The following is a 22317-nucleotide window of genomic DNA, read 5'->3' as shown; positions in this document are numbered from 1 at the left end:
TCGGACCCATCGTTCTACCATTCCTAGACCGGCAAGGGAACTTGCTGTTCCAACAGGACAATGCACGTCCGCATGTATCCCGTGCCACCCACCGTGCTCTAGAAGGTGTAAGTCAACTACCCTGGCCATCAAGATCTCCGGATCTGTCCCCCATTCAGCATGTTTGGGACTGGATGAAGCATCGTCTCACGCGGTCTGCACGTCCAGCACGAACGCTGGTCCAACTGAGGCGCCAGGTGGAAATGGCATGGCAAGCCGTTCCACAGGACTACATCCAGCATCTGTACGATCGTCTCCATGGGAGAATAGCAGCCTGCATTGCTGCGAAAGGTGGATATACACTGTACTAGTGCCGACATTGTGCATGCTCTGTTGCCTGTGTCTATGTGCCTGTGGTTCTGTCAGTGTGATCATGTGATGTATCTGACCCCAGGAATGTGTCAATAAAGTTTCCCCTTCCTGGGACAATGAATTCACGGTGTTCTTATTTCAATTTTCAGGAGTGTATAAACACGCATACTACGATGCTGCGGTCGGCAACGCCTATATAATAAGACAATGAGTCTCTGGCACAGTTGTCAGATAGGTTACTGCTGCTACAATGGCAGGTTATCGAAATTTAAGTGAGTTTGAACACGGCGACGTAGTCGGCGCATGAACGATGGAATATAGCATCTCCGACATAGCCTGAAGTGGGAATTTTCCCGTACGGCCATTTCACAAGTGTATCGCGGATATCAGGAATACGGTAACAGATCTCCAACATCGCTGCGGCCGGAAAAAGATGCTGCAGAAACGGGACCAGCGACGACTGAAAAGAATCGTTCAACATGACAGTAGTGCAAGACTTCCGCAAATTGCTGCAGATTTCAATGCTGGGCCATCAGCAAGTATCAGTCAGCGAATAATTCAATTAAATATCATCGATGTGGGCTTTCGGAGCCGAAGGCCTAATCGTGTAGCTTTGATTACTGCATGACACAACGCTTTAATCTCGCCTGGACCCGTCAACACCGACATTGGACTGTTGACTGGACCATGTTACCTGGTCGGACGAGTCTCGTTTCAAATTATATCGAACGAATGGACGTGTACGGTTATGGAGACAGCCTCATGAATCCATGGACCCTGCATAGCAGCAAGGGACCGTTCAAACTGGTGGGACGTGTGCTGTTGGAGTGATATGGGACCCCTGATAAGTTAAGATAAGACTCCGAATGGTGACACGTACATAAGCAACCTGTCTGATCGCCTGCATCCATTCAAGTCCATTATCCATTCATGTCCATTATGCATTCCGACTGACTTGGGACAACACCAGCAGGACACCGCGACACCCCAAACGTCCAGAATTGCTACAGAGTTGCTCTAGGAACACTCTTCTGAGTTTAAAGATTTCCGCTAGCCACCAAATTCCCCAGACATGAACATTATTTAGCATATCTGGGATGCCTTGCAACGTGCTGCTCTGAAGAGATCTCCACCCCTCGTACTCTTAAGAATTTATTGACCGCCCTGCAGGATTCATAGTGTTAATTCATCCAGCACTACTTCAGACGTTAGTCGAGCAAATGCCTCGTCGTTTTGCGGCTGCTCGGGGGGTATGCCTGTTTTTTTGGCTTTTCAGTGTATACACGTGCGTTTGATAAACCACTTCCCTCGAAAACTTCTCTCGTGCATACCTCCTCTGTGTGAGGACAGATGACATGTCACATATCACATTTGTACTAATATTGCAGTACACGCAAGGTGCCTATTTGCTTTCACCGCTCTGAGTTCTAATTAATGTTCACCAACCTGCAGTCTTCTATAATTGTTCTCCTCTTCCGCAGAAAACAGAACATGCGTCGTGAATCCGTTGTCTTGACGCTGTAATAAATTCCGAGCGAGGAACTGATAATGTATGAATAATAAAAATTTTATTTAGTTTCTCTGCACGGGATGTTCAAAATGGCCTTGAGCACTATGGGACTCAACATCTTACATCATAAGTCCCCTAGAACTTAGAACTACTTAAACCGAACTAACCTAAGGACATCACACACATCCATACCCGAGGCAGGATTCGAATCTCCGACCGCAGCAGTCCCGCGGTTCCGGACTGCAGCGCCAGAACCGCACGGTCACCGCGGCCGGCTGCACAGGATGTCACTCGTTTTTTGTTATCCGAATACGATAAACTGAGCAATTATATTCCACTTTATCAATCACAAATAATTTCCATCACAAATAATTTCATAAAAAATAATGCAATGATCTACATATTTGCGTAGTTACCAACAAATTTTTTCTTAGTTACACATCCAAATTACCAGAGATAGCTAATAATTCGTTAACCGATACCGGCTAAGGCAAACAACATGTATCTGTTCCGAGACTGCTGAACCAGCTATGACTGACATCGTTAATTAAATTATAATTGATACTGACCGCGGCAGACAACATATCTGTTCTCCGAAACTGCGAAACATCTCCGATCTGAAAAAAGACTTTGTGTTAATGATATCCTGTACTATGTGTGCCACAATCCCTCCTGTATTTCTCGATAATACAAAACGTGCAGCCCTTCTTTGAACTTTCTCGATGTACTCCGTTAATCCTCTCTGGTAAGAATCCTACACCGCGCAGTAGTACTCCACAAGAGGACGGACGAGCGAAGTGTAGGCAGTCTCTTTGGCAGATCTGTTACATTTTGTAAATGTTCTGCCAAAAAAACGCAGTCTTTGCTTTCTCTTCCCCACAATATTTTCTATGTGTCCTTTCCAATTTGAATTATTCGTAATTTCAATTCCTAGGCATATAGTCGAATTTATGGTCTTTACATTATACAGATTTATCGTGTAACCGATATCTAACGGTTTCCTTTTAGCACTCATGTCGATGACCTCACACTTCGTGTTATTTATGGCCAATTTCCAATTCTCGCACTATTCAGATATCCTTTCTAAATCGTTTTGCAATTTGTTTCGATCTTCTGATGAGTTTACTACACGATAAGCCGCAGCATCATCTGCAAACAGCGTAAGACAGGTGCTCATATTGTCTCCTAAACAGTTTGTATAGATAAAGAATAGCAGAGGGCCTATAACACTACCCTGGGGAACGACAGAAATCACTTCTGTTTTACTCGATGACTTTCAGTCAGTTACTACGACCTGTGACGTCCGTGACAGGAAATCACGAATCCAGTCACGTAACTGAAAAGATGTTCCTTAAGCATGCAGGTTCACTACAAGCCGCTTGTGTGATACAGTGTCAAAAGCCTTCTGGAAACCTAGAAATACGGAATGAATATGAAATCCCTTGTCAATAGCACTCAACACTTAGAGGTAATCCATGGATATTTGTGCGTGGGCTGTTCAATAAGTAACGTAAAAAATTTCGGTTCAAAAAAGTAAAATTTGTTGTGGGACATCGAGTAGTATTCCCGTTTGAGCCCTATAGTTTCTTGAAGTTCCGATAGGTGGCAGCGCTGTACATAGCCTTCAAAATGGCGTCTGTTATGGATTGCATTGCAAGCAGCGTACTGTCATTGAGGAAAACCAGAGCACGGCAGATACTCGGAATGTCTAGGGAGACCTGGCAGTGAACAAATACATGGTGAGCTGTGGTGTGAGCGTCTGTCGTCACTGCAACAAAGTCGCGCAAACCTGTCGTATCTCCCGCTTGCCGGCCTGCCACACAAAAGTGGTGACTTCTGCATTGTTGGAAAGTGCGGACACACTCAGACGAGGTGATCGACCTATTACACTCAGTCACCTCGCTGCTCAATTTTGGAATCAGCACTGCTGATTCGCGGTTTTTCGCGGATAGTGGGGAGTCGAGTAACGTTGGCTTCGCTCTTGCGTTGCGCGGGCGCAGTGATTCGGGATCTGATCTTCGTCAGAGTCGGGTGGCCTTGCGCACTTTTTCGGCAGAACTTAGAATTCTCGGACAGCCTTCGAGGCCAGGGGTTGAAACAGAGCTGCTGCACAGCAGAAGTCAGCGCCTACATCATCAGAACGCTGCCTAGCTGCTGGTTTCGGGACTGGCAAAGTATTTTGCGGCTCCGGTATTGTAGGACTTACCATTTTTATATTGAAATCCTCAGCAGCAAGCGTGCTCGCTTTGCTACAACTCCACCTTGCTTGCTTCTCCATGTGATCCCATTTGATCTTTCACTACTAATCGCAATACTGCATAATAAATGGTGGAGTAATATTTGATTCATTAGGACCTCCAGTCATTACCGTCAATCTATTGCATCACAGAGAGTGGCAAAACCTTTTTCTTGAGCTAACTCTTATTCTCATAATAGCTCAGTATAACCTACCCTTTAACCTACTGTTTGTATTGACAATCAAGTACCTTTGTGTTCTGATTTATAATACATCACAATGTAATATTTAATCCACCTATACTTTCACAGATAGATGCAGAATCCCATTTGCTGACATTTATTATGATATAATTCTCTTTTTCTTTACTGAGTAGATAATGCAGAGAGACGCAGAATCCCATTTGCTGTCATTTGTTATGATAAAATTCCCTTTTTCTTTACTGAGTAGAAAATGATTTATATTAAATTATTGTGAGTGTGCACTCCTTATTTTACCAACTTGCAGGGTCCACCATCAATTGCTTTCGTTACCGTTGTGCACATAATCAATTAGATGGTAGGTGAGGAGGAGATCGAGTGCATGTCCAGTTCTCATGCAAAATTCGCCAGAATTAAAAAGGTACAAACCCTTCTCCACCCCGGCACCTCGCAACCCGTTTCCAGAACACCGCCGTACATCCAGTGGGCAGCGTATTCATTAACGCTCCATCTGAAAATGCGCGCAGACTGCTGCCACCAGCCCCTGCTGAGAACGTGCTCAGGACGTTTGCTCGCAGGGTTCGCAGCCTTTGTTTGACAGGAAGTCACGCCAGATAAGTGGAACACCTGGAGACTGTTTTCCGTGAAAGCGGCTGAACAGAAGAACGTAGTCGGTGGGCAGTATGCCCGAAACTACAAGGTATTATACACTACTGGCCATTAAAATTGCTACACCAAGAAGAAATGCAGATGATAAACGGGTATTAATTGGACAAATATATTACACTAGAACTGACATGTGATTACAATTTTGCGAAATTAGGGTAATAACGGCCTTGATACGCCTGCGCATTAAGTCAAACAGAGCTTGGATGGTGTGTCCAGGTACAGTTGCCGATGCAGATTCAACACGAGCCAGTTGCTCGGCCACCATTGACCAGACGTTTTCAATCGGTGAGAGATCCGGAGAATGTGCTAGCCAGGGCAGGAGTCGATCATTTTCTGTGTCCAGAAAGGCCTGTACAGGACCTGCATCATGCGGTCGCGCATTATCCTGCTGAAATGTAGGGTTTCGCAGGGATCGAATGAAGGGTAGAGCCACGGGTCGTAACACATCTGAAATGTAACGTCCACTGTTCAAAGTGCCGCCAATGCGAACAAGAGGTGACCGAGACGTGTACCAATGGCACCCCATACCATCACGCCGGGTGATCGCCAGTATGGCGATGACGAATACACGCTTCCAATGTGCGTTCACCGCGATGTCACCACACGCGGAAGCGACCATCATTATGCTGTAAACAGAACCTTGATGCATCCGAAAAAATGACGTTTTGCCATTCCTGCACCCAGATTCGTCGTTGAGTACACCATCGCAGGCGCTCCTGTCTGTGATGCAGCGTCTAGGGTAACCACAGCCACGGTCTCCGAGCTGATAGTTCATGCTGTTGCAAACGTCGTCGAAAAGTTCGTGCAAATTGTTGTTGTCTTGCAAACGTCCCCATCTGTTGACTCTGGGATCGAGACGTGGCTGCACGATCCGTTACAGATATGCGGATAAGATGCCTGTCATCTAGACTGCTAGCGATACGAGGCCGTTGGGATCCAGCACGGCGTTCCGTATTACCCTCCTGAAGCCACCGATTCCATATTCTGCCAACAGTCATTGGATCTCGACCAACGCGAGTAGCAATGTCGTGATACGATAAACCGCAATCGCGATACTCTACAATCCGACCTTTATCAAAGTCGGAAACGTGATGGTATGAATTTTTCCTCCTTACACGACGCATCACAACAACGTTTCACCAGGCAACGCCGGTCAACTGCTGTGTGTGTATGAGGATTCGGTTGGAAACTTTCCTCATGTCAGCACGTTGTCGGTGTCGCCACCGGCGCCGACCTTGTGTGAATGCTCTGAAAAGCTAGTCATTTCCATATCACAGCATCTTCTTCCTGTCGGTTAAATTTCGCGTCTGTAGCACGTCATCTGCGTGGTGTAGCAATTGTAATGGCCGGTAGTGTATACACGACTACTGGATAACGCGTGGCAGTGTTTCTCAGAGGCCATAGGCTCAATTTTCCCTCGTACATCACATCCCTAACGGGCACGTAGTACGTTAGTGTGAGATTCAGTCCAAGCCGCTCAGCTAACCTCCACACCTAGCTCGTCAGCAGACGAAAGTTGTCACTAAATGTCCGTCACTGTGTAGCATCCTGTCTGTGGTCACCTGCATCGATTCATGTCCATTGTGCATTCCGGAGGACTCTGGCAATTCCAGCAGGACAATGCGACACTCCACACCTTCAGAATTTCTACAGAGTGGTTCCAGAAACACTCTTCTGCGTTTAATGACTTCCACTGCCCACCGAACTGCCCAGACATGAAAATTACAGAGCATATCTGAAATGCCTTGCAATATATTGTTCAGAAGAGATCTCAACCCCCTCGTACTCTTACTGAATTATGGACATGCCTACAATATTCATAATGCCAGTTACATACAGCACTGCTTCAAACATTAGTCGAGTCCATGCCGCATCATTCAAAAATGGTTCAAATGGCTCTGAGCACTATAGGACTTAACATTTAGGTCATCAGTCGCCTAGAAGTTAGAACTACTTAAACCTAACTAACCTAAGGACATCACACACACATCCATGCCCGAGGCAGGACTCGAACCTGCGACCGTAGCGGTCGCGCGGTTCCAGACTGTAGCGCCTAGAACCTCTCGGCCACCCCGGCCGGCGGTCATTAATTGGTGAAGGTACTGGCAGTTATCCCGGAACATAAATAACTGTAAATTGCTCATACAGATGAGAAAAAATTCACTGCCGCACCATTGATGACAAATTACTTGAAACAGTAACTACCGTTAAATATCGATTGAAAACTATGGGAAGCGACCTTAAGTGGAATGAGCACATGAAACAAGTAGTAGGGAAAACAGATGCTAGAATGAGACTCATGGGAAGAACCTTAAAGAAATGCAACTCATCCATGAAGGAATTGCCTTTCAAGGCGCTTATTCGACCGCTTCTTGAGCACTGTTAATCAGTCTGGGATCCTTACCATAAAGAACTGATAGAAGACATAGAGAAAATACAAAAGAGAGCAGCGCATTTCGCCACAGAGTCTTTTAGCCGGCGGCGGGAGCGTTACAGAGATGTTCAACAAACTCCAATCGCAGGTTCTACAACACAGGATTTGTGCTTCGCTGGGACGTTTATAGTTAAAATACCGAGAGAGTACTTCCGGGAAGAAACAGACAACGTACTGCTTCCTCCCGCAATGAGAAATTTCCGGAAATTAGAGCTAATAGAGAGGTTTACCGATAAACATTCTCACGCGCCTTTCGCAAGTAGAACGGTTAAGTGTGGGGAGGGGGCTTTTCAGTTAGTGGTGCCAGAAGTACCCTCCGCCACACACCGACAGGTGGCTTGCTGAGTACAGATGTAGATTTAGATATTATAAAGGTAGTTTGGGGGCAGGCGTGTGAATTAGCATCGTATTAATTAAAATCGGGGATAAATAGACTTTATTTTGGAAGAATTAAAAAGGGGAAAGTAATACGAAACTTTAATAACTGCACAGTATTACTAAGAAGCAATATAATGAAAAGTAATAAAAAGCAAAGTAGCAAAGACCAAGCGGGACAGAAAGATATAGGGGCGCCTTTCTTTTTTAATACATATAAAACAACATGTAACACATTATTGAGCTCTCTACCTACAGTTATCGCGATCGGGCTAGTCGATGAAAAAGTGGTACGCGACTGCGAAATTCTTTAAGGAGATTATTTAAAGACTCTTCACGCACGTTTAAAATACGTTACGTGAGATGAAGTGATCAGAAACGTTTATTGTCGGGGGAAGTAAAATGATTCCGACAACGTAATTCGAACTTTGTGCTAACTGGGAAAAATACTCTTGGGAAACTATTATGGTTGTGGAACCCACGAAAGTTGTACGCAACGGAAAGCTATAGTATACGTAATTCCGCATTTTATAAAATTGTGATGCGCGTGTGCGCGGAACATTAAGAGAATCTTATCCTTGGGCGGTTCCGGGGGTAACTGATACAAACAACGCGCACATATAAAAATAGTTCACTTATTAACTACCAGATATTAATTAACGGGGACCTCAAATACTGAAAACAATGCATACACCGTTAAATTGAACCCTGCGTGTGAAAGACAATCACATCGAACATTTCGAGAGCGAAGAATAGACATTTAAGTGCCAAATTGAGAGCCTGGGTCGTGTCGATATTTGGACATTATATGACACGCGTTATTCAGAACGCGATATCGGCCATTCTAATACTGAAAATAAAGATAGGATCGTCACCTCCAATCCCGATTTATATTTCATATTTAGTTAGTGAAAAGTGTTAATAAACAAACTACATTTCAATTTTATCCACGATTTTGGCTTCATTAGATAGTCTTGACTACATGATAAACAATATCTGTGGAAATTGTATACAACGTATCGTCATAATATTTAGCCAACCAATATTGTGGGACACCAAAAATGTAAATACATGAATTTGTTCTTATAGCGGATTATAATGTGTGAGTGCGACGAACTATATTGATAAACTGAACATCCATTACGTACCTGCATGTTTATCTGCTAAAATGGTCCTTGTCGGTACATCAGCATAGAGTTCGAGTAGAATCGTTGGAACACTGCAAACCATTCAGATTAATCGAACATGTAAATACGCATCACCAGGATGTGTTCTTTCTCAAAACTGGATCAAATGGCTCTGAGCACTATGGGACTTAACATCTTAGATCATCAGTCCCCTAGAACTTAGAACTACTTAAACCTAACTAACCTAAGGACATCACCCATATCCATGCCCGAGGCAAGATTCGAACCTGCGACCGTAGTAGTCCCGCGGTTCCGGACTGCAGCGCCTGCAACCGCACGGCCACCACGGCCGGCTTGTTCTTTCTCCTCACCCCCGTAATTGAATTAAGTCAGCCAGGAATAACATTTAAATCAATTGACGACCATTGAGCTAGCGTCACGAATTTTCAAACGTCCACTGCCATGTATGAAGGCGAGTGACACCACGAGTGCTAACGTCGGTCGAGGGGTGTCGTCGTGATCGTATTGAATGACACTGAGCGGTTACGATATAGAGGAAGTGATAAGAACAAAGGAAACGTCAGGGATGGAACGTACACTGCGAAGAAAAAGTAACGAAGAGTCATGAGGGCGAGAGGAATAATAATCCTGCAATGTTTGAATACTCCATTAGTAGTGTAGCGCTTGACACAGTCACGTCGATTAAATATTTGGGCGTAACATTGCAGAGCCATATGAAGTGTGACAAGCGTGTAACGGCCGGCCGCGGTGGTCTAGCGGTTCTAGGCCCTCAGTCCGGAACCGCTGAACTGCTACGGTCGCAGGTTCGAATCCTGCCTCGGGCATGGATGTGTGTGATGTTTTTAGGTTAGTTAGGTTTAAATAGTTCTAAGTTCTAGGGGACTGATGACCATAGATGTTAAGTCCCATAGTGCTCAGAGCCATTTGAACAATTTTGAACCAAGCATGTAATGGTAGTTGCTGGGAAGGCGGATATTCGTCTTCGGTTCATTGGAAGAATTTTGGGACGATGTGGTTCATCTGTAGAGGAGACCGCTTATAAAACACTAATACGACCAATTCTTGACTACTGCTCGAGCGTTAGGGATCCCTATCAGGTCGGATTGATCGAGGACATAGAAGCAATTCAGAGCCGGGCTGCTAGATTTGTTACTGGTAGGTTTGATCATCACGCGAATGTTACGGAAAGTAGGCGTTCTTTTCGTGAATCGCTACTGGGGAAATTTGGAGAACGAGCATTTGAGGCTGACTGAAGTGCAATTTTACTGCCGCCAACTTACATTTCGCGGAAAGACCACAAAGATAAGATACGAGAGATTAGGGCTCGTACAGAGGCATATAGGCAATCATTTTTCCCTCGTTCTGTTTGGGTGTGGAACAGAGATGCTAGTTGTGGTACGAGGTACCCTCCGCCACGCACCCTATGGTGGATTGCGGAGTATGTATGTAGATGTAGAATACGACTTGGAATGTTGGACGACATTAAAGAAGGACCAAATTGCGAGTAGACCAAGGAAGACAGAAGGAAGAAGCAAAATGGAACATGTAAACAAGGCCGAGGAATTCTGTTTCCGAAATTCGATTTTCGCGAGCTGTGACGAAGTAAAGGCGGCGTGTTAACCGCCGCGCCCTCAGCGAGCGACACCGCACCACAGGTGTCGGGGGCCAGGCTGCGCGTTGTCGCGGTCAGCAGTGGAATGCGCCCTTGAGCGGTTGTCGCGGGCACCTGGGCGGCCGCAGGGCCCTCCCCCCTCCCTCTTCCCGCCCCTCCCCACCACCCCTCCCAACTCCAGCCGGCCCATTGTCTTCCCGGCGGTGGCCCCATTCAACGCGTCACGCGGCGCCGCTCGCCGGCCGCCTTCCCATTATGCTGGGGCCGTCCCACGGCGGCGGGCGCCGCTGCCGTCCAAACAATGCCCGCCTCCCGTCTCCCGTCTCCACGGCCACGCAACGGCCGGCCAGTCTCCACCGCTCCGCCCCGAATCGGATTCCGATACCCAGACCGACAGCACTACGGGCTTCTCTTGGGGAAACGGCGAAAAGTGTGCCAGCTCCTCTTACCGCAAGGGCGAACAGTCAGTAGCTGGGTAACTGACGAGGTCACTTCCAGTGTCGTCGTAAGCGGGAGAAAAGATACCATCGTCAGCGATGATTCCGGTTCTACACTTCATCTTCATCCGTCTCCACTTTGGAGTCGAGACGTTTCGTTGTGTGTCTACCTCCTTATTGCGGGGCTGGTTTCAAGACGGTTTGTAGCAGTTCTCCTGAGTCGAACTCGTAAAGAGATGAAAGTGGAGCCCAACACACATCTACATCTAGGTTTATACTCCGCAAGCCACTCAACGGTGTGTGGCGGAGGACTCTTTACGTGCCACTGTCATTACTTCCCTTTTCTGTTCCAGTCGCGTATGGCTCGCGGGAAGAACAACTGCCGGAAAGCCTCCGTGCGCGCTCGAATCTCTCTAATTTTGCATTCGTGATCTCCTCGGGAGGTATAAGTAGGGGGAAGCAATATATTCGATGCCTCATCCAGAAACGCACCCTCTCGAAACCTCAACAAGCTACTCTTGCAGGTCTACCACTTGAGTTTGCTAAACATCTCTGTAACGCTATCACGCTTTAACCCTGTGACGAAACGCGCCGTTCTTCTTTGGATTTCTCTATCTCCTCTGCCAACCCGATCTGGTACGGATCCCACACTGATGTGTAATACTAAAGTATAGGTCGAACAAATGTTTTGTAAGCCACCTCCTTTGTTGATGGACTACATTTTCTAAGGACTCCCCCAATGAATCTCATCCTTGTACCCGCCTTACCAACAATAAATTTTATATGATCATTCCACTTCAAATCGTTCCGCTATCTTATAATCATACAATAAAGGATCCTTCTTTCTATGTATTCGCAATATATTACATTTGTCTATGTTAAGGGTCAGTTGCCACTCCCTGCACCAAGTGCCTATCCGCTGCACATCTTCCTGCATTTTGCTACAATTTTCTAATGCTGCAACTTCTCTTTATACTATAGCATCACCCGCGAAAAGCCGCATGGACCCTGGAACAGGCTGAACCATGAGTAGGGGTACATAGACCAGCCCGCCGCTATCTGGACGTACTAAATACGATCCGACCGATTCTGGAGGAACCTTCTTGCAAGAAGATACTTGTTTAACCCTCAAACCGACATATCGGTCTGAGAGAGCATAAGTGTTTTTTAAATGTGTACTGTGGCAACAATGATCTGTGCTCTGGTTTCCCCTCCACAGTACTTTCACATTGTTAACTGGTATACGTAGCAAAGGCATTATACTTCAGCTTATGCCTTCTAACTGTGAGCTACGCTGTTATTTCGTAAACCCTACAGGTCTGTCAGACCGGATGTGTCGAATTAGGTATGAAATCTATCGGTCTGTTAGACCGGATGGAACATTATGTGTGATTTATTTTTTCGACTGATTCTTACTTTTGTGTTGTGTCCTCTTTTGTGTGTCTTCGAAGACTCCATGATGTCTAGTTCGGGGACTGCTCGTAAATCAAGTAGAGGCCCAAGAAATGCGAGAATACGGTGCAGTGATGCCAGTTTTGAGAAAGATAATTTCCGAGTGGCTACAGGAAAGCAGTGATGAATCTGAGGTGGAAATTGAATATTCTGATACTGATTTTACATTTACCGACGAGAGAGATGATTATCAGACAAGAAAAAATAATGGCACTAGATTCATATTAAGTGAGAGTACCGATGATGATGACGATGACGTCGACGATTGTGACAATGTACTTGAAGACGCATAAGATATTTTTACGAACAATATACATGGAGAACAAATCAACATGCCAGATATTTTTCTTGGAAAAAGAAACAAGAAAGATTTTGTATGGAATAGACTGGAACCAACAAGAACAGTCAGAACACCAATTCATAACATTGTGAGACAATTACCTGGACTGACTAGGAAAGCTACTAACTTACGTAATCCTGAGATTCGTTGGAATTTGGGAGTGTTTGTGTGACCAAGCTATGATTGACAGCATCGTTTTTCATACAAATACGAAAATTTTGTCACTGAGGAACAACTTGAAAGACGCAACAGACCAATCTAACTACCGCAAAACTGATTCTGTAGAAATTCATGCGTTGATTGGTTTGCTAATATTCGTATTCATTTTCAAATCTGCCCACGAAAATGTCATCTCTCTATTCGCCAAGGACCTGACTGGAAGACCAATATTTAGAACAACGATGTCTGTCAAACGGTTTGAAATATTGATCAACTGCCTACGGTTTGATGATTCTACAACAGGTGAGGTGAGGAAGAAATTTGACCATGTGGCTGCCATCTCCGAAATGTTCAGCAACTTCCACATATAATTCCCAGCAGATGTATTAGTGAGAACGTGGCGGTTGACGAAATGCTTGTTCCTTTCAGAGGGCGGTGCGGACTGCGCATTTATATGTCAAAGAAACCCACGAAGTATGGCACCAAGATACTGTGCACGGCTGACTCATTTCCTTCATACCTATTCAATGCTTACATTTATACTGGAAAGGACAGTAATGGCATTGGACTAAGCGAAAAAGAAAAGAAACTTACTAAACCTACGCAATCAACAGTGCGCCTATGCAAGCCAATTGGAGGTTCAAACAGAAAAGTCACTGCAGATAATGGGTTTCATTCATGGTACTGGTAGAAAACTGAGAAGGTCACTGACATTTGACAAACTGCCTATTGGCTTCTGTCTCGGGTTCTTCGGCCGACGTTCATCTGATCATTTTACTGATGTTTCGCCAGCACGAGTGGCTGGCATTGTCAAAGCTTCACCCTCCATTGCCGGTGGTGAACTGGAGCCCAGCTCGCAGCCGCTGACTGTATGTACCTGGCGAGCCAACGTCCGAGGGCTTCTCCGCGGTCATTTCCGGTGCGGTTCTTCTCTTGCTACCTGCGACGGTCGTTCGCTGCACTGCGGGAAGTCAGCATCCGTTTACCTTACGGCTTTCCTCTCTCTTGTTGAAGCATTCGTGTGTTTTTGTATTTCTACAGCTCTGAACAAGCGAGTGTGATAGGACTTCTCTACAGGCAGAACTTCCGTGTCGGCGAATTTTATTACGTGGTAGGTCTCACTCAGTGCGTGCTCTGCCACCGCCAATTTCTCCACCTGCCCCAACCTGCAATGTCGCTTATGTTATTTAATCCTGGTGTTGATTGATCGACCAGTCATTCCGACATAAACTTTTCCGCATGTGCATGGTATACGGCAGTACCCGACATTTCTTTTTCTGATCCGTTACTTCGCCGAGTGTTTGGCTATGTTACACTTCTAATATAATTTGTGGAATACCTATTGCTCTTCAGAACCCTTTCCAGGTGTTGCTTTTCGCGTCTGAGGTGCTACGGCTCACATATTCGTCCTGCTCGCGTTACGAGCGTATTAATCATGCCACTTTTCTGGATCGGGTGGTGGTTTGATAGTTTGTACAGCTATCGGCGCGTGTGTGCCGGTTTTCAATACACGCTGTGTGCTAGGTTTCGCCATCCCTTGTGACCATCACATCTAGAAATGGCAGTTTCTTGTCGTTTTCTACTTTCGTGGTAAACGTTATATTGGCATGCAGGCTGTTCAGGTGTCTCAGGAAGTCACCGAGCAATGGTGGCAGAGCGGTTCTAGGCGCTTCAGTCTGGAACCGCGCGACTGCTACGCTCGCAGGTTCGAATCCTATCTTGGGCATGGATGTGTGTGATGTCCTTAGGTTACTTAGGTTTAAGTAGTTCTAAGTTCTAGGGCACTGATGATCTCAGATTTTAAATCCCATAGTGCTCAGAGACATTTGAACCAAGTCACCGAACTGTTCTTCACCATGGCTCCACACCACGAAAGTATCATCGACGTACCTTAGGTTTGCAAGTCGCCCAGTGCCTGTGCTTCGAATTGTTCCATCAAGTTGGCCACCACTGGACTAAAAGGACTACCCATGGCGACGCCTTCCAGCTGTTCGTAGAAATCTCCATTCCACGCGAAACAGCTCGTGGTGAGACATGCATGGAAGAGCTTTGTGATGTCTTGCAGGAAAATGGAACAGATCTGCTCCAGAGCGTCACTGAGTGGCATTTTCGTAAACAAAGAAACTACATCAAAGCTGACCTAGATGTCGTTTGGTGTCAGTTTCAGTTCCTTCGGCTTCTCAATGAAATGTCCTGAGTCCTTTATGTATGTGTCGGTCTTCCCCACGTGCGGCTGGAGCAGAGAGGCCAAGTGTTTTGCCGGTTTATAAGTTGGTGAACCAGGAGCGCTAACAGTCGGTCTTAGTGGAAGGTTCCATTCCCCTTCACATTTCTCACAGTTCCACCTCATATCGCTTTATAACGTTACGCCCAGATATTTAAAAGACATGACTGTGTCAAGCAAGACACTAATACACCGTATCTGAACATTACAGGTTTGATCTTTCTATCAGCCGCATTGACCTCAATTTTTCCACATTTATGGGTACCTGGCATTCATCACACCAACTGGATTTTTTTTTATAAATCGTAGTGTATATTACTGCAGTAACCACACTTCGACATCTTACCGTGCATCACGGCATCATGAGCAAACAACCGCAGATTCCTGCTCCCCTTCCCTCTCAGGGTACTCTTGATGATACCGTTGTCTCTGATGAATTCTCGCCGTTGAGAACAACAGGCTGGGTTCTGTTGATTAGGATGTCTTTCAGCCACTGTCATACTTGTGAACAAATTCCATGTGCTCGTACTTTTCTTACCGGCCTGCAATGGGGCACCGTGTCAAATGCTCTCCAGAAATCTAGAAATATGGAATCTGCCTATCGTCCTCCATCCACAGCTAGCGATGCACCGTGTGAGAAAAGGGAAAGCTGATAATGCACATGTTAGAGTCGACCTGTTTGTCACGTCAAACAACGGTAAAAGCGTAGAAAGCCGGCACTTACAGACTTAATGCCAAACGTCTTCTAAACTGCTGTACCACGTAACTGTGCCAAAGGAGGAAAATATGTTGCCGTGTCAGCTCGCATTGAGTGCGCGATGAGTTAATTAGAGACGGAGCACATGTTCGAATTCGGGAAGGACAGAGAAGGGAATCGGCTGGAAACGTTGCTGAGATCAAAGGCGTCGTCACATGGGACTACGCAGCCGTCGTCGATGTGGACGCGGACGTCGCCAGAAATCGCTCGATAACATCGGCCGATAGCTTGGTCACAGTGCGCCCGATTTCATTCGTCAGTCTTTGACAGGCTCGAGGAGGTTAGGTTAGAATCTGTTCTATATGTGAAGTAGGTTATATTTTACCCTCCAAGACGGAACGGGTACCACGATGCTCTGTGCTCGGAGACGACTGTTGGAGTGCGACTTTTGCTATTGTAAGGTGCATATAAATGAGCTACATCTGCCTCGAAACGAACGTGGGCGAGTACTGTACACTGGAATTACGAAAAAAGTGTTACGAATACGCTAGATGTAGGGGCAAACACCATGTCACAAAATTTAAAAACACTTTTAACTTTGTGACGCCACTTTCCTCCTCTCACCAGTCATTAACGCCGGCCGCAGTGGCCGAGCGTTTCTAGGCGCTTCAGTCTGGAACCGCGCGACCACTTCGATCGCAGGTTAGAATCCTGTCTCGGGCATGGATGTGTGTCACGTCCTTAGGTTAGTTAGGTTTAAGTAGTTCTAAGTTCTAGGAGACTGATGACCTCAGATGTTAAGTCCCATAGTGCTCAGAGCCATTTGAACCTTTTGATTAGCGCCAGAAGGGACCACCATCTTAGAATCTAACAGGCTGTAATTGATATTTTTCATATTTATAAGCGTTTATTATGAAAATATTTCGTTTCAGTGATACACTGCACTAACTCTCCAAAACCCGTTGTACACAATGTAGCTTATTATGCGAGAGTGGCAGCATGTCCGACTTCGGTGTGTAAAGTTTTTGCCAATGAAGTTATAAGTACGTAATTGCCAATTTACGGGGTGAAAGAACATGTTTATGTTATATGATGCGTAGATAAAATATGTGTGTTAGGAAGCAAGTATTATCTAATTAAAGAGAGGTAGCTTCGTGGTTTCACAGCGGCTCATTTCATTCTAAAAATGATGAAAATTAATGTAATACTGGCAGGATATTCACATAATCACATTCTGTTACAGTACACTACTTTCTAACCACTTACCGAGTGGATCTGAGAAGTAACGATGTTCCTTGGGACAGTATTGTTTCCAATTGCGTATTGCTTTTAATAAAGAAAATGAACAGTATTACAGTGTCTTTTAGTGCACATGAACAGCTCCAAAATTCGACAGAGAAAAAATTAAAAGTTTCGTAGTACAGGTATTTGAGATGCAAGAGTGAAAATATTAGATTTTAAATTAGAGCTATTTTGTCAAAAGCTGACATTTTGAGCCCGCGGCTTGTAACACTATATTTCCCTAGTAACTGAATTTTTAGTCCTGTCACAGGGAAACCACGTATAACACGCGGGCTGCAAGTATGTGCCAAGTATAACGCTATGCTCGCAGTTTAGTGTTACCCTCTGTGAGGATTTACTTTCGTGTATGTCACAATTAATAGAAAACTGAATAACTTCTCTTTGGAGGTAATACTAGTATTGACATTCATACAAATGAAATAATAAACGGTTAGGCATTATAATTTGAAACATTACTTATTTCACTCATAGTAATAATAGTTGCTGTTGCTATCAATAGGCTAACTCAGCAATAAGATGTTACTAAAGACCTCTCGAGACTAAAATTTGGCATGACCTGAGCCCTGGTTCAACTAACATACAGACACCACAAATGAAGATAAATAACATTACACAGACACTTTTTATACTCACACATTCATGGAAATGCTTCAGATTTCTTTAGCAAAAGCAGTATTTAGTTTATGCTCCTTATAATAGAAAAGAACATAGTGGGGGCCCATAAACTGAAGCTGTTTTTAAAGGCAAATTCTGTGATTATTTCAGAAACAAAATGCAATTTGACAATATTACTTTCTAACCCCACTTGAAATAGTTTATATGTTCATACTTTAAAGCAAGTAATTCAAATATTTAATTCAATTAACGTCAGGAAATAGTTCATAGTGATAATCAAGGCAAAATTACTTTGCATACAGATTCAATTTGCGTGCCTTATCCATTACCTGTGAATCAGGTATTTTTACGATAACACTACACACTTTGGCACTGAACTTTAGCACGTTTAGTACAGAAGCAAACTATTAATTAGTTAGAAACAGGACACTCGGTTTCTGCACATTTAGCATGGAACCCTGCATTGGTTTCATGATCAGGACAATTTTAATTTTCAAACACATGTTTATACCACTGGGATTATTATTGGAAAACATTCACACAAACATACTGGTCCATACTATGATACATATCTGTGTTCCTGAAGTTGACAGGGAGTGGCGCAATAGTGATGGCGACGTATTATCCTCGTTTTAGAGTCATTCCATAATAACAAGAGCACCATACGACAGCTGAAACCACATCCGAGGCAATTTCAATATAAATTGGCTTTCAGATGCCTCGCTTGGCCCTTCGATGTTAACCGTACAACGGCTAACTATTAACTGCGTAGCGTGCTCACCCCGTAGCTATCTAGATCGACCGCCAAATCCACCTTTTAACGCGCGCAAGTCACTTTCGTAGCGGCGGGGTTTCCCTATTCCTTTTATACTATACAACACAAGTTCCCTAAGCATGACCCAGCATTCAAAGTACAACTTCTCTTACTGAACATACATATTTTACAAAGTTTCATTATTTTTAAACATTATTTTAGTTTTCATAATACATATATTACAAAGTTCAACTTTCTCTCTGACAGTTCAATAACCTTCGTTAGTAAAGCACAAATCCTTCACAGTCACACACACATAATTACACAATATAAACTACTTACAATCGAGATTGGTGGTACAGGCTGTGTACAAAATACAGGTTGACTCCAACGTAGAAGATAACAGCAACCAGGCCACTTTCTCACAATGCTATTTATTTATTTAAACAGATTTTAAATTAGATTTCCCCTTTTGTTTCCGCAACTGACGAAAGTTTCTTGCGGTGGTGGTGCGCTACAACCACAACAAGACGTGAGAGAACGTCTTTTTAACTGTAATTGTACCCCACAACGATTTTATGTTATGTACGCAAGTTAAAGAAACGCGATGTAAACAAATCGGTTTCTTACGATGAACAATCCGCGCCATTATGTTCCAGTGCATGCTGCTTATGATCTTGCAGCACCAAAAACTGTATAATGCACTTTTCTTTAAGTACATATATGTGCATGGTGTAAAGCATCATTCTGAGGCATAATTACAATTAGCCTGACCGTAGTGGCCGAGTGGTTCTAGGCGCTTCAGTCTGGAACCGCGCTACCGCTACGGTCGCAGGTTCGAATCCTGCCTCGGGCATGGATGTGTGTGATGTCCTTTGGTTAGTTAAGTTTAAGTAGTTCTTAGTTCGAGGGGACTGATGTCCTCAGATGTTAAGTCACACAGAGTTAAGAGACATTTTTTTACGGTCAAAAAGACATTGTCTCACATCTTGTATTGGCTGTAGGGCACCAGCACTCTGATCAAATTTCGTCAGTTGGGGAAACAAAAGGCGAAATCTAATGTTAAACGTAAACTAGCTGTCTGAAGACGAACCTGTCGGTTCGAAACCGGTAAGGGCGCTGTTTACACAGATAAATAGCGTTATAAAAAGTGGCTGGTTGCTGTCATCTTCTATATAAGAGTCAACCTGTATCTAGTATTCAGAGCATCAAAAATATCATCTGTCATATCACATAAAAACTTGGAAACTGTACTTTTTAGATCGTGACAGAGGCCTAATTATTAGAAAGATGTAATCGACAGATTTCATATATCGAATTTTCACTTCTGGTTTAGCTTGAACCAGAACTGCATCTTTAATGGGAGAATTGGATTTTTTAATAGACCTCGAATCACATCTCTTCAAGTGCGAGCCTACTCGAAATGTGTTTTGCTGAATTTATTTAACGTTGTACAGGCGTACGTCAATTAAACTTCGATGACTATGATTCAGTATACGTGTGAAAAGCAAACATACATTTTAGCGTAACATACACTGAACACCTATAGCACTGAAAAAAGGAAATACATATGCTCACCACATTTGCAAACTCCTTCACGTAACAGAATCACCATCCTACCGTAATAAAAATGCCAGCAAGCGGTAATAATAATTTGTAGACAGCTGATGTCCACCTACCACGACCCAAAAGATCCATTACAGTAACTTTAAGTAAAAGATAAGCCATCCTTGTCACTTGAAAAAATTATTTTTCCATGTTGTAATCACACACCTAGAATTTCTGAAAAAGAGCACTTGTAGTTTACAATGAATCTGCGATTTCAGTCAATAGATTCCGAACTGTATCCCAGTTACGATATTTTTATATTCTGGATGCCACAAAGCCGGCCTCGGTAACCGAGCGGTTCTAGACGCTTCAGTCCGGAACCGTACGACTGTACGGTCGCAGGTTCGAATTCTGCCTCGGGCATGGATGTGTGTGACGTCCTTGGTTAGTTGTGTTTAAGTTGTAGGGGACTGATGACCTCAGATGTTAAGTCCCATAGTGCTCAGAGCTATTTGAACCATTTTGATGCCACAAACTCTGCCTTTCACTAAACTTACCAGTTTCTCACAGTTCATGTTTCGTGTCGTGTAGGCCATTATGACCGAGAAAAAGACAAACTGATTTGAATTTCACCTGTTCTCGTCCGAAGTACGTACGTTCGGACGATGACGTCGGCTACATTGTGACCGCGCATGTAGTAGCGTACTGACTTGAAACGATCGGCCGTCTTCGGCCGATGTCGGTCGTCGGCGGAATCTACCGACATCTGAGCCACTGCGACGGCAGCCTTAGGCCAACCTGACGACACGCACGATGTCCGCGGCACATGCTACGTGCTGGTTAACGTTTTACCGCGCACTTTCATCAGCTGTTGCGATCTAGCCAGTTCCTTTCCCATCAGTGCGTCCATCGGTTCGTTAGCTTCGAATTTAGTTGTGAGCAGACCAGCAAAGTGAGAGTTTTTTTTCTCCAGAGCTTCCCTAACGTCAGTGACGTCCTTTCGAAAACCGCTCTGCCGCGCGGGATTAGCCGAGCGATCTCAGGCGCTGGAGTCATGGACTTTGCGGCTGGTCCCGGCGGAGGTTCGAGTCCTCCCTCGGGCATGGGTGTGTGTGATTGCCCTTAGCACAATTTAGGTTAAGTAGTGTGTAAGCTTAGGGACTGATGACCTTAGCAGTTAAGTAGTGCCAGCCGCGGTGGTCTCGCGGTTCTAGGCGCGCAGTCCGGAACTGTGAGACTGCTACGGTCGCAGGTTCGAATCCTGCCTCGGGCATGGATGTGTGTGATGTCCTTAGGTTAGTTAGGTTTAAGTAGTTCTTAGTTCTAGGGGACTGATAACCACAGCAGTTGAGTCCCATAGTGCTCAGAGCCAATTTAACCTTTTTTGAAGTTAAGTAGTGTGTAAGCTTAGGGACTGATGACCTTAGCAGTTAAGTCCCATAAGATTTCACACACATTTGAACATTTTTAAAACCGCTCTCGGTCGTTTTGATCACACTAAGTTGTTTATGTAATTTCTTTGCTTTTATTTTCGTTGCACTTTCTTGATATTTTCTAACATGTAGTATTTGAAGTGTGGAGGAACCTAGTAATTCTGTAGTTACAGGATCTGATACAAATAGTGTGCAGGCGTCAGCTGTCCCCAGCACATCAGTCGGCAAAGACGTTGCGAGAAGATCGATAGTAGGCATTGGGATAAAGTGCGTCTAACAGGAGAGAGGCCAAAGACAGACTTGCAAGCAACGCGCCGCCAACGCCCTCTCGAGTGCCAGTGTTTAATTGCCACGGCGAACTGGAGGGCCCAGTCAGTCACAGCCAGTCAGTCGCAGTTTCAGCCAGTGAGTCGCAGAGTCACAGTCTCTAGCGCAGAGGCAGTCAGTATCTAGCGACCAGAGTAGTGTACATAGCGGGACTTGTACTTAACCAGCGGTGAGGCTAACGTGGAGTATTATGGAAGAGCTTGGACCACAGCACCTGGTCTATCTTAAGTAACTTGTCCTTATGAATAAAGAACCCTGTTAATACATGTGTGCAGTTGTGGCGTACAATGAGGATACCAGCCAACAAACAACATCCTCTCCTTCTTTCCCCTGGTACAAGACTCAACAGTGTCAACGACGACGAAATAGAAGACAATAAGTGAACGCTCCAGAACCTGTATTTAAGGAAACTGTGAGCACATGGTTGGAGGACTCGGGAGAAACATAATCCATTGTGAGCTAAAACTACAATTTTTCAGAACTAAGTGGAACAG

This window comes from Schistocerca gregaria, chromosome 6, assembly GCF_023897955.1.
Source record: "Schistocerca gregaria isolate iqSchGreg1 chromosome 6, iqSchGreg1.2, whole genome shotgun sequence".
Taxonomy (NCBI): Eukaryota; Metazoa; Arthropoda; class Insecta; order Orthoptera; family Acrididae; genus Schistocerca; species Schistocerca gregaria.
This window is presented reverse-complemented; position numbering follows the sequence as displayed.